The 13964-nt window shown below is 41.6% G+C and overlaps 1 protein-coding gene across 10 annotated transcripts in view; it reads left to right on the top strand.

Annotated features, from left to right (window-relative positions):
- Positions 1–13964, top strand: part of LOC138764513 (teneurin-3) — a 4541667-nt gene that overhangs the window by 2007153 nt on the left and 2520550 nt on the right. The window lies entirely within an intron of this gene.

Genomic DNA, 13964 nt, shown 5'->3' with positions numbered 1-13964 from the left:
AACCCCACTCACTTCCACCTCATCCCTTTATTATTTCCACTCCAAACCCCGCACCCCCTACCTCATCCCTTTATCAGTTTCCCTCCACACCCCACACTACTCCACCTCATACATTACTTGCACTCCAAACCCTGCACCTCCCTACCTCACCCCTTCATTATTTGCCCTCCAATCCCACACCCCTCGACCTCATCCCTTTAATATTTTCCCTCAAAATCCCACACCCCTCCTCCTCATCCCTTTATTACTTCTCCTCCAAACCCCACACCCCTCCACCTCATCCCTTCATTTCTTCCCCTTCAAACCCCACACCCTTCCTCTTCATCCCTTTATTACTTCCCCACTAAACCTCACACCCCTTCACCTCATTCCTTCATTACTTCCCCTCCAAACCCAGCACCCCTACACCTCATTCTGTCATTACTTCCCCTGCAAACCCTACAACCCTCCACCTCATCCCTTCATTATGTCCCCTTCAAACCTCACATCCCTCCACCTTATACCTTTATTAATTCTCTTCCAAACCCCACACCCCTCTAACTCATACCTTTATTACTTCCCCTCCTAACCTCACACCCCTCCACCTCATCCCTTTATTATTTCCCCTCCAAATCACACACCCCTCCACCTCATCATTTTATTACTTGCACATCCCTTCAACCCCTTTGTTTTATTTAACCATGTATAGCTTGTTAGGTGCAAAACCATGAGTTTAGAAGAGATAGGATTAGAATTAGGAAATCAAACCCATCAAGGCTGCTCTGCTATTCGATCGTGGTAGTTTTACTCTTCCTTTCAATCCCATTTTCCTTCCTTCTCCCCCTAAACTTTGATTCCCTTAGAAATCAAGAACCTATCAAACTCTTGTTTAAATTATTGGTTCTCCACCTTTCTCTTTCCACTCACATACCACTTTAAGTATTCCCTATGTCATTGGTGCTCTGTGATTAGTGAGGGATTGCCTAAGGGGGTATGAGGGTGGGAAGAAAAAATTGTTCAAACCACTGTTTTAATCGTACCTAATTGACTCGTTATGTGCACAGTTTCATAACTCCAAAGAAATGGGCCAGTAACAATTGGATCTAGAGCAGTAATTCTCAACTTCCCTTCCCACTCACATACCCCCTTAAGTAATCCCTTACTAATCGTAGAGCACTGAATGCATAGGGCATACTTAAATTGGCATGTGAGTGGAAAGTAAAAGATTGAGAACCACTGGTGTAAATTTATGGCCTCCACAGCTGTTTGTGGGAACAAATACCAGAGATTCACAAGCCTTTCACTGAAGAAATTTCTCCTCATCTGTTCCTCATCAAAGGAAAATTCATCTAGTTTGATGATTAATCTTTGTCACAAGAATATTTTTACAGGAAAAGTTTGAACATCAGTATTTAGAAAGGTTGATGGATGCATTTAATTCTAGAATTATTTTCTGAAGTTTAAGACTTTCCATAAGATATGGGAACAGAATTGCATCATTCTGTTCTGCATTCAAATCATGGCTGATGTATTTTTTCCTCTCCACCCTATTCTCCCTATAACCTTACTAATCAACAACCTTTCTGGTATTACTAGGGACAAATCTAAGTCCATCAGTTCAATAACAATTCAATGAAAGAAATGGATAGATTAAATTCCAATGAGCATATGTCATAATGTCATTCAATTTTTTTCCTTGGCTTAGTGTGAAGGCCATTCTCTTTGTGTGTCAGAATGAATAGCTTCACATTTCTTTCAGTTCGCAGCCGATTTGAAAAGCTCATTTAAAATCCTTTGGGAAACTCAAGGCATGCTAGAATATGACACTTGGTCAATTATTTTGTATGAAGACCATGAAACTTCCCTTTCAGTGTGGCTACCTAAAATTGATTTATTTTTTTTTTGTGTTTGAGGTCTCACTACAAAATAAAAACTGAAGCAAACAATAAATTGCAATAACCTTTTATTGCCAGCTGCTTCCATAATTGAATGATTTTGAGGATCAATTTCACAGTTTCTTTAACCCCTGACGATTAGCTATAATGGTCATTATTCTTCTGGTTCACATCATGGTTGAGCATTTGAGGGAATTCATGATTGACAAATACAGACATTGTATGAATACTGTAGTTCTTGCAGCAGTTCCCTATTGACCCTTTATCTGTTCTCAGAAATATTTTCACATCATCTTTACTGTGTGGCAAAGGATATCACTGGATGAGCTACTGCGTCACAATGCCAGTGACCCAGCTTCCGTCATGACTTTGGGTGTCGTCTGTATGGAGTTTGCTTGTTCTTCATGTGGGTCCTCCAGTTGCTCTGGTTTCATCGCACATTTCAAAGATGTGGGGATTGGTTGGTAAATTGGCCGCAGTAAATTTGTTCCCAGTATGTAGGTGAATGGTAGAATCTGGGAAGCCCCTATTCGACACATGGAATGGGGGCTATGGGTCACGTGTGTGTAGAAAAAAAAAGTTTAATTTGGCATCATGGGCAGAAGGAAGAAAGTCTGCTGATACTGAGTTCGAGTGCAATGCTGGAGAAACTCAGCAGATTATGTAGCATTCACAGGAATTAAATGATAACCAACATTTTGGACCTGGGCCCTTCATAAGGTCTGAAGCAGGCAGATGACTACATAAAAAGGTGGGAGTGAACTGAGGAAGCAACAAGGGGCGGTGCACAGGTCACACATAGGTGGGAGTGTTGCAGAGCTGAGAAGTGATAGTGGAGAGGTTTGAGGGTATCTTTCTGATAGGAGAAGGAAGGGAAAGGAGTGGGGAGTTGGAGAAAAGGTTTTAGAGGGACAGGGAAAAGGAGAGATTCAGGGGAGGGGATTAGTGGAAAATGGAGAAGTCATTATCAATGTTATCTGGACACTGTAGGGAAAGCTAATGCATTTGATTTATTCTCAATCCATTCAATTCTGAGCTGCAATATGAACATCTTTCTTTGTTCTTTTATCTTCAGTCCAGTTAAAATGGGGACAAGAAAGAGGTAGAATAATCAATCTTAATACTATTATAGAGTCCACAAGCAATGAAACACCTCATGAGTTGGACTAAGATTGCTGTTGATAATCTGCAGTCATTGAGTTAAATGTCCCTAAGCAGTTATCAAACAAGCTTATAGACAAAACCAAATTAATCACATTCACACACGATGTTTTTATCTGGGGTTGGGGAGGTAAATTGTTTTAAGTTTCACATTTGCTGATGTAACTCTCAAAATGACCAGTTTGTTTTATCAAGATCAGGGCAACAATCAAGAGTACGTTTAAAAAAAAATGCTCTTGGTTCTCTTTGCACCAGGAAATTTTACTGAATGTGATGTAGAATAATTATGGCCCAGGCTGAATAATTCAGCTGATGCAAAATAGATTTTTAAAAATATTTTTGTTTGGAACTTGATGACTGAAATCAATTGAAAGGGAACACGAATCTGACCGTGCAAAGATTTATTTGAATGTAAATTGCACAACAAAATAGCAGTGGAATCAAAATCGCGAAGTGAAAATCCATTAAATGTTGCCAGATAATTTGTGTGGCTTGGCCATTAACTTCACTGTGATAACATCCTTTTAATTTCTTTTTAATGATTCATATTTAACAACTCTCAATCAACTTCTCAGTCCGATAGGTAAGCAATGAAATGTGCACACACCCTTGCCTTAATCTACCAGTTCCTACAGGAGAATTTATAGACAACAAACTTAATTACAGTAATTCTGTCATTCATTCATTATTCATTCATTCTTTCACTCATTATTTATTTTACTAACCTGATGTAATATTAAATTCATTCATATTAAAATATCCTTGATGTGTTTCAGTTTGTAGTAAAACTCCAACTGTCTGCTGTCTGAGTGTTCAGAAATCCTGATGCTTCGGGATTTGGTTCACACATACCCATGTCCTCTTTCTTGCATTCCATTTCCAAGCCAGGGAAAATGTATTGTTGTTCAAAAAAATGAATTTAAAGCACGTTGGGATGCTAATATAAATCACATCCATTCAATGGGAAAATTGGCTAAATAAAAACTGACGAAGAGCTGGACATTTTCAATGATCAGAAATGCTTGATATTTCTCAGTCTTTAAATCTCCTTGGTTAAGGAATCACTGTTGGAGCATGAGTGACCTGGGTTCTAATCCAGCGCTGTCTGTAAAGAATTTGTACATTCTCCCAGAGTCTGTGTAGATTTCCTCCCACCTTTCAAACGTAAGGAGCTTGTAGGCCAATTGGGCGTAGTTGGGCGGCATGGGGTCAAGGGCAAGAGGCCCTATTATTATGCTGTATGTCTAAATTGAACATTTTTTAAATACAAATTTGTTTACTAAGACCCTGATTGCTCCCTTTGGTGTTATTCACAATGCACCGGGCCAGCCAATTAATGGGGACAATTTTTTGAAATGATGAGAATGCAGAAAGAAATTAAAGCAAGGAATGTCCCAGATGGAAGAGCTCCAGCAACATGGGTTCAATCTGACTTCCAGAGCTGTCTGCATGAAGTTGGCATGTTTCACCGTGACCATGTTGGTTTTCACATCAGACTCTGGTTTCCTCACACATCCCAAAGGCATGCAAGTTAGTAGGTTGATTAACTGTAAATTGTCCCTAATGTGATGGTGAGTGGTAGAATCTGGGGTTGTGGATGAGAATATGGGGAGAATTGAATGGGATTAATTCAAGATTAGTACAACCAGGTGCTTGAGAGTTGGCATGGACTCAGAGGACCTAAATGCCTGTGCTATGTACTTATAATTCAAAGAGAGTCAAAAGAAAGACTTTAGCCTTTTTTTCCATTGGCATCCCAGTTCATTGGTCTTGGAGTGTCCCAGGATAGGAAGCTGTTTGTGTTGTTTCCACTGGGCCACCTTTAACCGGGACACTGACTGCTTTTCCATTGAACACAACTCATCTCCAGTGATCGGAGAGTCTACCTTTGAACAGAATGGAATGGAATGAATGGATGTTGTCCTTTTTCCATTGGTTTAATCAGCATATGCTGGTCATATCAGCTGATGCTGGGGGTAGAGGCCGTCAATCCCAGTGCGATTTGATGCTGGCATCCTGATTGTTTTCCACTGGACCTTAACCAGTTAATTCCCATCAATTCCTGGGACAAGGTGCCAGTGGAAAAGGGACTTTTATTCTGCATAATGATTGGACCAGATATATCAGAGCCAGCCTACCCCTTCGTCCATGCCTTTTCCTACTTCTTCACACAGGGAATCCCAGAGTCTAGAGCTCTGATGTCACCACACAAATACTCTCGAGCCTCTTTCACACTTGTATCCCAGTAAATCGGCTATTCAGTGTCCCGGGATAGGAATACGGGGTTTGGCCTTTCATACTAGACCACTCCTAACTGGGACACACTTGCAAGGGTTTTTCCTCTGCATTTGGTCTGTTCTACCTTTAATAGGAAGTGCCTGCAATGTTGCTGTCCTTTTCACACTTGCTTGATCTCAATGCTGGCGTCTGCACACGGCGAGGATGGTACTAGATTTCGAAGCCATCAATCTCCCCGCCGCGAGATGACATCATCTGATACTGGCGTTGAGCAAATTTTGTTTTCCCACTTGCCACTTTAAAGGCCGATTGGCATTCGATTCCTGGGATCACTGGCAAGTGTGAAAGGGGCTTCGGTCTTTGCCAAACAGTTAACCCCTAGCCCTATGCTTTGCAATCTGTAAACACTGATTTTTTTTTCCATTCTTCTGCACATATCCCTAGCATTCAGAATGTTCACTCTTGACAAATTGTCATGAATCATTTTTAAAATTTAACACAAAATGTTGAAATTAACCAAGAACATCTTCCTGCAGAGCAATTGTACTCTTCTCATCATCTTGATGTTGCTGTTGTTGACATCTCCTCTCTCTGTGTTAGTGCCCAGAGATTCACTGGTCCCACAAGGATCAAAGCTTCCACCAAGGCTTCAAGGTTCCTTTTATTATCACGTGTCAAAATGTAATGTAGATGATAGGCCAACATTAGTCTGTTGGTTTGCGGAGGAGCTAGTGGAGTTGTTCAAGTGAACCGGTACGGACTTGAAGGACCGACATGGCCTGTTTCTGTGCTGTAAATGGTTATATGGTTAACACACAACCCATGAGGAGCAAAAGGAAGGAGTGAATGAAAAATCTGACTTTGTATAAATAAGATGACCTTTTCCTTTTTCCTCCTCATCTGCACACTGTTAAAGTTTCTCATGAAACTGAATGATTCACGGATCTTCCACTGAGAAAATCATCCCTTCGATCATGCCAAGGGCCTGGGAGTTGATATTCCCAGCACAAACGTTAGGGAATCCAAGCAAGATTAGACTCTGTTAGTGAACCTAAGGAGTTCAGTCCAGGCTTCTCTGTTTGAGAGCTCAGGAACAGAAGTCTGTAGCTTCCCATGGTTTAAATAGTTTATGATAACTATTTAAGCAGTTGATAGGCATCAAATCTACGCATAAAGTTCAGAAGATGTGATCTTTGAGACTAAATTGAATGTTACAGTAAAGGCATGTACCACAAGGAGGAGCTAAATATTCACACACAACCTCTGGAGTATAATGTAGCAAAGTTAATTTGCAATAAAACTTGAATGTTATGACATTTTTGGGCTTCAGTGTTTGCAAACATATTATGATGTATGCATAATATCTACATTCTGTCAAGTAGAACACTGTACAGATGCAACTTGGAACAATGTGATCACAGCTTCAAGAGGCAACTTCTGTCATCTATAAAAGCTTGGACATGCTGTCGTGTTTCTGTGTGGTCTATCAGCTCATTTTGCAGGAGTGTCATGTTCTGAGCCAGCTTCTTAACAACTGAACAGTGATGTTGTCTGCAGCTGGAGCTTAGAAAACCAGCTGTACAAAGTTCAACCTTGTAAATTTATCTACCAGTAGGTCTTTTGATTATTCACACAGTATGAGCCATAATTCATTACCACATTGCGTGGTGAATGCAACCAGAGTTTCAGCTGTGTAGCTTAAATTATTCCTCAATGCCACTAGAACAATATTTTATCAACCACAGAGAAGGACCATTCAGGTCATCAGAAGAGAAATCCTATTTGTCCCAGTGCTCCTCTCCTGACTGCCCTACAACTTATTATCCTCCACACTTACCGATCAATTCTGGGTTTTTTGGTGTTGCCCAACACTAAGGATTATTTAAACTGCTAGCACATATTTGGGACGTAAAAGGAAACACAGGCAGTCACAAGGAGAACAGATAGACTCCACAGAGACAGCACAGAAATTAGGGTTGAACCGTGGCACTGCATTCTCACTTGGATTTCTTCCCTGCTGATCTTGGTGCAGTCATTGCCAAACATGGTGAAAGACTTCACCAGGTCATTACGACCATGGATAAATGGAATAGGACAATTGGAATCCATCAGTGCTAGCAATAAACACACACTTAAATGCTGGAGAAACTCAGTTGGTCTTTCAGTGTCCACAGGAGACAAAACACCTTTTCATGCCAGGCTGCCACCTGGAGGCCGGCTATAAGCATGGAGGGAAAACTTAAACTTGCATTTCATAGAGCAGTCTTCAAAGGCTGTTCCTGTGTCACAATCATGTTGAATGGCACCTTGTAGCCTCCTCCGAAGCCGATGGAGATGGGGCAACTGGTGCCATAGCGCCACCCATCATAAATATGCGGCAGAACAATGGCCATCTTCCCTACCCATAATTCCCCACACAGCTGGAACCACTCTGTGTTTCCCAGAAAAGATCCAGCTGTGAGGGGGAATTATGGGTAGGGAAGACAGCCATTGATCTGCCATGTTTTGAGTCGCTGATGATCAGCCCCAAAGGCCGGTGGCCCAGTGAGGTGTCACAGCCAGCACTGGCCGTCCCCTGCCCTGATGGCCCCTGCTGGCCACCCCTTCCCTGACGGCCCTTGCTGGCCACCCCTTCCCTGACGGCTCCCACTGGTTGCCCCCTGCCCTGATGGCCCTCGCTGGCCACCCCTTCCCTGATGGCCCCTGCCCCAACGACTCCCACTGGCCACCCCTGCCCTCACTGCCTTGTGGACTCCCCTCCAAGTACTGACCAGTCCTGAGCCTACTTAGCTTCCAAGATCAGACAATCTCAGTCATATTCAAGCTATTAGGCTTTAATATTACCCATGAAAGATTAATAGTGGTTTCAGGGTAAATATTACTTTTAAGGATTGTGTCGTGTGACTAACTGCTTTCCCCATTGTTTGGAGTAGTATTTCTTAACCTGTGGCAATCAGGTTTGTTATGAATCGTCAACAGTGAAGACAAAATGGAAGTAATATGGTGGTAAATTTGGCAACAAAAGAAAATTGAAATGCTCAAACAATAGTCCCGCTAAAACAATCTGTAAACTTTAGTCTCTTATTAATGAAATTAAGTCAATTATTCCTGAATAATTCTATACATTTATTTTATGTTACATTTGTTATGCAAGCATGTGATTATTATGTGCTGGGTGAGAATGTATGTGAGGGGGGATTTGATGGAGGTGTTCAAAATTTTAAAAAGGGACAGAGAGAGTCAACGTGGATAGGCTTTTTCAGTTAAGAGTGGGAGATATTCAAACCAGAGGCCATGGTTTGAGATTGCAGGGGGAAAATTATAAGGGGAACATGAGGAGAAATTTCTTCACGCAAAGGGTGGCTGGGATGTGGAATAAGCTTCTGGCAGAGGTGGTTGAAGCAAGGACATTATTTACATTTAAGGAAAGACTGGATAATTACATGGAGGGGAGAGGATTGGAGGGGTATGGACCAGGTGCTGGTCAGTGGGACTAGGAGAGAGGGGATTTGTTCCAGCATGGACTAGTAGGGTCAAAATGTTCTTTGCTGTATATGGTTATATGATGTGTCTGTGCACGCCGTGGTATGGAGAAGCAATGTTTCATCTGGCAGTATATATACAGTCAGATGATAATAAACTTGTCCTTAAAAACACAAATTCATCAGGGGTATTTAAAAGGGCTCAAACTCATTTTCCAACCTACTCCTGTTCCCGCCGCTCACCCCCCCCCCCCCACCACCTCTCTTCAATGGATGTCTGTGGTTTTACTATAGGTGTTCCATAGTAAATAAATAGGTGATTTGTGGGTGTAAAAGGGTTGTGAACCACCAGTCTAGTTCAAAGTATATAGAAGGCTCCAGTGATCACCTGTGAAGAGCTTTGAATAAATAAAGTAGACCTTGCTTGTGTTGCTTGATTCTTGCGTCTGTCAGCCTGTTTATTTTTGATGGACCTGTTTAATGGGCAAGAATCCATGACCACTCGGACTTTACCCTGCTCATGATGATGGGATGGTGAAGAATTACAGCCATCAAACATGACAAAGCCATCAAGGTAGCTGAGATGTGATTGATACTGGTAATGTAAGTCTTAGAAGCTCGTGAATTCTGGTGGCAAGTTTAAGGTGCAAACTTGAGTATAAGGGGACATGAAAGTCATACCTGGAAAACTAAGGAAACTGTTAATGTTCGAAATGGTGAAAAATGACAGTGTCATTCCAGAACATTGGGATGAGTGTGGGAGCAGATGGGAACATGTTGTAAGGTACACAGTGTCAATGAAATTAAGTGCACAGAGAAAATATTGGTGACGCCTTGTACAAATATCAATCGGTAGTGCTGTTAGGAGAAGCACAGGCAGACACTTCAGCAAATTTGGCCAACTTGGTGAATTGTTTTGAGGCCAATCTAACAAAGTCAGAGAAAAGGTGGAAAACACTTTCAGTTTCAAATTATTTCAAGCCAGTGATGTTTAAGAATGAAGAGAGTTCCATGTTGAGAAACAATACCAGAATTTGGGATGAGGATAAGCGATTAAATAGTTGTCTGAGAATAAACTGTTGTTATTGTGTAACTTTGGAGTGTTCTTGAATCAGACAATGTGGGACATATTGAATGTTGACGAAGCAATGAGGACTCCCAGTACAAATTGCTCAACTACTCCCACCTAATTTTGCTACAGGCATGTAAGTCATCACAAAGATGGAAATGGGCTCTAAAACGTGAAGAAAAATCAGCTGATGTTAAAAAAAATATAAATGTTATATATGGATCAGTACAGACCCAATAGTTGGAGCCCTAACATCAAATCTAGTAAAATGATTGTGAGAGGAGTGAAACCTTGTTAACATTGCAATGCATTATTATTGAGTACAAGCCTATCATTACAGAGTAGCTTTAATTGTATAAACAAAGCCTCTTTACAGGCTCTCCAGAACCTAGCAAACCAAAATTGCAGCTTGGCCCCAATGGTAGGGAATCAATTACAGAACAAACTTTACAAGTGAGATTTGCATAACCTTGAGGATGTTAAGCAATGTGAAGAGTGCATGTTAAACAGCGAATGGTGATTAAACAAAACACAGCAATTTCAAAATTAAAAAAAAACAATCAAATGTTAGTGTATATAAGGTCACAGACTTGTCTCATTAGGGTAGAAGCATATGAGCTGTTTAGCCATAATTGAGAATATTTTGGTGTCATTCAGAGAATGCTCAGACATATGAATTTGCAGTCATTTATGATGGCTTAAAAAGTGAAGTTATTGATTATAGAGGTTGCAAAGCAACTTTGTGAGGAAGAAATTGGTTGGAAGGTTTAAGGATGAGTTGGAGAAACAAATTTGGCTGATGTACCACATACATGTTCAAAGAACATTCTGGAAGAAAAATGTGTGAATGTTTAAATGCAATATATCAATGGGCACCTAGCTGGTGCAAGTAACAAATCAAATGCTCAACTGATCTACTGTAAACTGAGATCTGCTGCCTGACCACTAAAAACCCATATTCCCCCCAAAAAATCCCAAAGTAAGCTGGTATGGGGAGCAATGCAACACGGCTGGAGTAACTCAGCTACCTACACACCTTCAGGAAGAAAAGTGTAGCCAACATTGCAGGCTTGAGCTCTTCATCAAGGGATGAGAAAAGAGCAAGTAGGTGCCTGAATAAAATAATGGGGGAGGAAGGAAGAGCAGTTCAGGTGAACAGAAAGAGGTCTTGGGAGGATAGAGGTGGGGGGGTGGTAGATAGAAGAAAAAAAAGCTGGGAATTGATCAGGGGAGGGGAGATGGAAGGGAGTAGGGAGCTGCAAGAAAGGAGTCAGCGGGATAGGAAAAGAGTTAAACCTCCTCCTCAGTGGAGATCAATGTTAATTTTGTCTGGTTGGAGAGTGCCCAGATGGAATATTAGGTGTTATTCCTCCAATTTGCAGGTGACCTCAGTTTGGCAGTGCTTGAGGCCATGGACAAATATGCCAGTGTGGGAATGGGGTGTGGAATTAAAATGGCTGGCCACAGGGAGGACTGCTTTATTGCAGTAGACAGCAAAGGTGCAATGAAACAAGGTAAAATAACATCTGAACAATTCCACGCATTCATGCTTCTCTTTTTTTTGTTAAGCACCTCCCTACATTTTACTCAAACCTTGATGAAGGACACAATCCAGAAATGTTGGTTATGTATCTTTATTGTTGCTATATGAAGTACCCTGTTTGACCTGCGGAGTTTCTACAGCATTTTAAAAAAAAATCATACTACTTAAAAGGGTTCGGCATTGTTTAGTGCAATCTGGAAATTATCCTAATTGGTACAAACTTGCAAACTTGAAAAAATGTTCAGAAGAATTTTTTTGCATCCTGCTGAGCTGAAAATGTGTCTTTATGAGAAGAAAGTAATTATTTATAGGTTTATGTGTAGCTGAAATCGGCCACAGCGCGATGGGGGTATCATCTGAGCCAGCAAATCCCCGAAAAGTATTTTTTTCCCCTGTTGGTGGTCCAACACTACATTAGATTACTATCCAAAGGTGTCATGGCAATAAGTCTACTTCATTAACTTTTTATTAACAATGAGGGCAGCACGGTTGTCGTGGCAATTAATGCAACGCCTTTACAGCGCGAGCGATCAGGATCGGAGTTTGAATCCTGCACTGACTGTAAGGAGTTTATTTGTCCTCCCTGTGTCTGCATGGGCTTTCCCCCAGGAGCTCTGGTTTCCTCCCACCGTTTGAAACTTACCAGGGGTTGTAGTTTAATTGGGTGTAAATTGGGCTGCACGAACTCATGGGGTGAAATGGCCTGTTACCACGCAGTATGTCTAGATTTAAAAATATCAAACTTGCAACAAAAGACAAACCTTGATGGTGGATAGCCAATAGCACATGATGCCCTTTGTGCAGACCAAATCTTTCAGCCGTGAAAACCTTTTCTGTCGATAACACCAACATTAAGTTCAGACTTGCTGTGATACTTAAAAATATGAGGTTAAGTTTGTGATTAGCATTGTCATAGGTGGTCAGTTTATTTGTCACAAAGTACCTAGGACAGGAGGAGGATTCTACTGTGAACACACTGATAGATGATCATTCATACAGCTGTGCTAAGAGCACAGAGTATAGGATTACAATGACAGGAAAGATCAATTGGCACCAAGCAAGGGTAGCATGACAGCACTGTTGTGGGGTTCATTCAGGAGTCTGATGACTGCAGGGACAAAATTGTCCTTAAGCCTGTTGGTACATGCTTTCACACACTTAAGCCTTCTCAACGGTTAAAAGGAGAAGAGATTGTGTCTGGAGTTAGGATGGGTCTTTCAGTATGTTGGCCTCCTTTACTAGGCAGCGGGAAATGTGGCTGGAGTCCATGAGGTGGAGAGATGTTTGTGTAATGTTCTGAGCTGTATTCATTACCTTCTGTTGTGACTACACAACACACACACACACACACACACACACACACACACACACACACACACACACACACACACACACACAAAAACAATGGATGAGGGAGGATGTGTTGGTAAAACCATTCAGTCACTGACCACATGAATTTATTGTCCATTCCCAAGATGACAGCACTGAGGATGCCAAGCTGAGAGATTCCTTTGTCCCACTGTTACCATGAGATTGAGTACAGGATCATCCAACCAAACTGAAGAAATTGAACTGCTAGAGATATAGAGCGGTAACAGGCCCTTCCAAGCCTATGATCCCACGCTGCCCAATTACACCATGTGACCAATTACCCCAACCACCCCAGATGTGCTTGGAACGTGGGAGGAAACTGGAGCAGCTGGAGGAATCCTACACTGAGACAGGGAAGAAAATATAAATTCCTTACAGCAGCGGATTTATGCCTGGATTGCTGGCACAGTCATTGTGCTGACTGCCTCGCTAACTGTGCTGGCCTGCCTCACTATCTGTGCTGACTGCCTCGCTATCTGTGCTGGCCTGCTGCTGAATGCTGGAATGATGAGCAAACAATGAGATGCTGGAGGAACTCAACAAAGTCAGGCTTAATCCAAAATATTGACCGACCATTCCTGTCCTTGAATGCTGCTTGACCCGTTGAGTTCCTCCAGGATCTCATTACTTCCATCCAATCAAAATATTGCCTGTTTGAGTCAAATATGCAAAGAAGCCATGAGAACCATGGAAAATGAAATATCCATATGCGTGTTGTAAATTACATTGATAAAAGCAGCTGGGGTTGTGCAAAAGTTCTTGATTCTGAGGCACACCGAATATGATGGCAAACAAAGTGGATGGACTGATTCACCTACCATTCTGAATGAAGATGCAACACAGTCATATTTTGGAACTCTGTTCTGTTTACCGTTCAGAGTTATGTCAAGTGGTTCTGAAGGAATTGCAAAGCAAGCTGATGGAATAACTGTGCAGTACACATGGAAGTGATGAAAGGCACCAGTAAGAGGACCTGTGGCCTGACGTAGTTCAGGATATCCAGCAACTCGCTAGTAGGTACATTGTATTTCAAGACAGAAGGGCACAACTTTTAAATGCACCATTCTAGATGTGGAAGTCATTCTGCAAGACCAATCTAGTGGATCCATATGATTGTGGGGGAAAAAAATATACGGACAGCCTTTATGTATTGTCTGTCACCCATTCGGCATAGTTAGAAATAAATTATGTGAATAGGCTGCAAGGGAGAAAATAAGAACTAGACT

This window comes from Narcine bancroftii, chromosome 1 (assembly GCF_036971445.1).
Source record: "Narcine bancroftii isolate sNarBan1 chromosome 1, sNarBan1.hap1, whole genome shotgun sequence".
NCBI lineage: Eukaryota > Metazoa > Chordata > Chondrichthyes > Torpediniformes > Narcinidae > Narcine > Narcine bancroftii.
The sequence above is the reverse complement of the archived record's forward strand: the minus strand, read 5'-3'. Positions and strand labels throughout refer to the sequence as shown.